The sequence below is a fragment of the Montipora capricornis genome, chromosome 13, assembly GCF_036669925.1.
Source record: "Montipora capricornis isolate CH-2021 chromosome 13, ASM3666992v2, whole genome shotgun sequence".
Lineage (NCBI taxonomy): Eukaryota > Metazoa > Cnidaria > Anthozoa > Scleractinia > Acroporidae > Montipora > Montipora capricornis.
In genome coordinates, this window is record NC_090895.1 from 20,804,963 (window position 1) to 20,809,483 (window position 4,521).

Below are 4,521 nucleotides of genomic sequence, written 5' to 3' on the forward strand. Positions count from 1 at the left end.
AATATAAAAAAGGAATAAAGTAAAAATGCAGAAATAGTTTGTTCCAGGCCCTGTATGTCATAAGCGTTTCCTAATTTGACGAAATTATTTGCTAAAAAATTAGAATCGTAACAGTTTAAATGCAATTTGTTAGATAAGAAGTATTTGTAAATATGTGAGCTTCTGCTTATTTTAAATATTTGAAAGGTTTCTTTTGAACATGTTTTAACTGTACCGAGTCATTTCATCAACCAAACGCACTGTTTTGGTTTGAAGTCGTGATGTATTAATTTTAGAAAAATCAGTTTCTTCGATCAAGCAGCTGAAGAGGAAGTCGGAGGAACATAATATTTACTGCTAAAGACATAACAGGCGACAAACACTGTTTTCCGTCAAATTAAATGTTTTAATTTATTGATCCAGTTTTATATTATTAAGCTTCACCCATGCTGTTTTGACAGTTCGGCAAATTTAAATAGAACGCTTTTATAGTAATGGCTTAAGTTAAACGAAGAATCATTCTCCAAGCAGCTGTCGAGGAAGTCATTACATTAAGGTGAAACAGGAAACAGAAGAGTTTATTCATTTTCCTTTGAATCGCAGTGAGGTTCTCAATTTACTTAAGCATCCTTTTCAAAGCGATTCCAATAAACAGAACTTTCCCGGATGAATTCATTTTTTTCCTCCCTGAGCGAGCTTTGTCTTGGCTGAGTAACTTACACGTCATAAGACATGTGTAGTTTAATTTTTAAAATTTCTTTGAATCTCAGTCAATTCTTCCTTCCTATATTCACGCGAGCATCGGTTTCGAAGCGACTTTTTTGTTCGCAGACAACTTGGCGATTTGTGGACAAAACTTAACCAACAACTACAGCCGGTGTTCACAAGCAAAAAGATTGCTGATCACCGGAGAGTCACATAAGAAAATCCTCCCCTGATCAACCAGCAAAGTGTAGTATACGAATTCATATGTGATTTGTGCGATACGAATTATATTGGATACAGTTGCCGCCATCTCCATCAACGCGTAGAGGAACATAAACATTCCGTGATGGGAAAACATTTCAGGGACGCGCATGGTTTAACACCTACCAACTTGATTAAGAACTTTAAAGTCCTAAAAAAATGCCGTAGCAAACTCGATTGTTTGATCTATGAAATGCTGTGGATTAAGAACAAAGGACCGAAACTGAACACGCAAACGGATTCCATTCGCGCAAAACATTTAACCTGAATGCTTTCATGCTATTTCCAAAATCTATAAATGTGCCTTTCCGTTATTTCTAATTTATTCATTTGACAATGATGGCATGAATTCGTCGAAACGTCATGTTATTTTACTATCGTTAATTTTCTTGCTTAAATGTTTATCTAAAGCGTTTTTTATTAGTATCCAAATATTATCGAACAAAATTACAGAAAAATTGTCATTTGCAATCACATCACGTGATTCCAATCCTAACATCGTGTATACCATATACAGGGTCTCCTTACGGTATCCCCCTTTTTAAGGAGTGGATCTGCGGATTCACAACCACTGCAGAGTAACTACAAAGTCAGTCTACCCTAATATTTTAACAAAAAGGCAAACTCATTGTGTATAGTGTCCAAAAATCATTTATCTGCTCGAGCTTTTGTCAACAACTTTGCCTTCAATTTCTCTTTGCGACCCCTCCCTGCCATTTGCTTCTGTCCCAGCATCTTTAAGTGGTTGGTTATTTGCTGGAAACTGCTGAGGATTCGTTCTCCATTCCGATCAGACGGTCTTTGATTCTGGTCAGATCTAGAATCTCCATCGAAACTTCTGCTCCCCGCTTGTCCCATATCACTTTTGATCACCTTGAGAACGATCTGCCCATCCGGCACCCACAGTAGGTGATTCTCTTCAGTGTTCCTCTGTCACTCTCTACACTGTTCATCTCCTGCAATCTGATAAGGAGTGACCGCCTCATCGCCTCCACTGCCATTTTCAAACCCACCAGCCATGACGACATCACTGATCCTTGGGTGGCCCCCACTTTCCTTGGATATACCATCCTCTTGCTTGGATTGCGTATCTTCATCTTTAACCCAAGCAAGTCCTTCCTCAACTTCCTCGTCACCGCCTTTTAAGGAGTGGCAATGTCCAATTAAAGTTGGGCACTGCCACCGCTTCCTCCAACATAGGCCCTTCAGATTCGCCTTCAGTGCACTGACCTTGCGATCCACTTCCTCTTTCACCTGTAGCTCTCTGGCCCAAGTTATATCCTCCTTCCGCTGGTAAAGGAGTAGGTTGTTATAAAATGGACAACTGTAGACTGTCTCGAATGTCCCCCAACTTTGTTCGCACGGTAAATCACATCACCAACTCTTGCCTCTACTTCATAGGGTCCCATCCACCGGCAATGGAACTTGTGCTGTGCTTCACCCGGCTTCACGTCTGGTGTGTTGGGCAGGACCAAGTAGCCAGTTTGCGAGATCGTGTCCTTAACCCCTTTATCACAGGTGTCCTCTTGTTGTCGTTGTGCAACTTTCAGATTTTCTCTGACATCACGGTATGCAGTTTCTAATCCATTCTTAAGATCAGTTACGAATTCAGTGTACCGACACTCAGTGTCCGGTCCTTTCCCATTTATCTCATCCAGAGGAATGTGCATTTCCCGCCCAATCATTAGCTCAATATTTTGGCTCGCGGAGAAATGGACACTACTCCATCTAGCCGTCAAGCATAAATCTAGTTGTACATCCCATTTCTGGGGGTCACCTTCAGCTCGTGCCTATAGCATGCTCCTAATAGTGTTTTAGATGTTTTCAATTTGTCTATTACCCACTGGGTGGTAGGCAGTTTGTCGTGTCTTTCTAATCTCCAACAAGTGACACGTGCGTATATCCTCGCACACCTGGGATTCAAAATTTCGTCTTTGATCGCTTTGTAGGTGTGACAGGAACATCAAACCTGCAAACACAGTTCTTTACGAGGAATTTGTCTCAAGTTGTAGCATGTTGGTTGGGAATCGCATAAGCTTCTGCCCACTTTGTAAAACTGCACTGAACCGTCAGAATATACCAATTTCCTCTGCAGGAACGTGGTACGGGACCAACGATGTCAGTATGAATTATCTGCATTTACTCTCTTTATTCTCTTTACCAACAATCATGACTATGCAAACAGGACCATGGTGGCTCACGGTTAACATTGCTATTCTAGGCGCGCTACTTACATTACCACAATATTACTGGCTCTTACAACAAACTAAACAAAAAGACAGAAATTGACAAGAGTTACACAAGCAAACGCCTCGTATATAAGAAAGAAAATGTTGTAAAAATGGTTTGAGATATTATAGGAAACTATTAAAGAAAAGCCATATACTTTGAAAGATCAATTTAGCGCATATCAACATTCATCGCTCAATTTTAAGAAACGTCAGAAACAATTGGTTCAATTTACGTTTAAGGCGTGTTTTCCTAAGCTGGCGAAGTTCAGAGGGGATACCATTCCATATTTTCGTACTAATTCTAGAGAGAGAAAATAGCCGTTGGTTTGTTCTTGACATTTTTACATGGAAGTTTCCAGCTATTGCAGACCGTGTGCATGGCGTTCCATAATGGTATGGGCTGGAAGGGTAATTTTAGTCTAGGCCGTGATTTGCACTTGGCACATGCAAGGCACTTGCTGCAATACCGGTCCACTCTTTTGTCAGTCAGTCCCGGTCTCCAAATTGTGGGATTTATCTTTTTGAGGGTCTTATTTTGCCCCAAGTGGAGGCCTGCTGGACCATACTTTTGGAAGTAGCTGAAATACCTCTAGGTGATTTTTAGTAGAATACTCGCTGCAGACAAGCAATTCAAGTTGTTTCCAGACTTCATGGCCGACTCCGCTACAGGGTGGAAGCTCCTCAAGGGTTCGTTTTTTCAATTTCCCCAACAACTGACACACAACTGCGCCGATGTCATGGTCCTGAAATTGGGATTTCGTTAACATCTCATGAGACCAGAAATTTCCACTTTAACCACCCGTATTCCCATTGCATGGAGCCTTGCTACCCGTAAGTGTCACAGAGGAAGTACAAGAGGTCCTCTCTCCATCATGTCGTCCATGCCCCCTTGATAAGAAGAGGTGTCGAAAATCCCAAGCCGTTGTTCACTTTCAGAGTCAACAACTGCCTCGCACCCAGACATCTCTCCGTTGGTAAACCAATGGGCACGCGAGGCAGGAAGGGAACGCGAAAGAGGGAGAGACTCATCCAGCGATTTTGTAACTCATCGAACGATTCCTCGAAAACTTGAAGTTCTTAAGACGATATTCATATTCTCAGTATTGGACTGGAACTAGGTTGCAATGGAGGCTAATGCAGGGGAATATATTAAAAAGTATTTACCTTTAAAATGATTTCCCTGCATTAGCCCCCATTGCAATCTAGTTCCAGTCCAATACTGAGAATACGAATATTTTCTATTGGATCATTGCACTTGTCTTTGGCTTCCTTGCAAGCAACATCAGGAAAAGCCGAATTCAGCTACTCGAGGAGTACTTTCATGCAGGGGTATCTTTACTGTAAC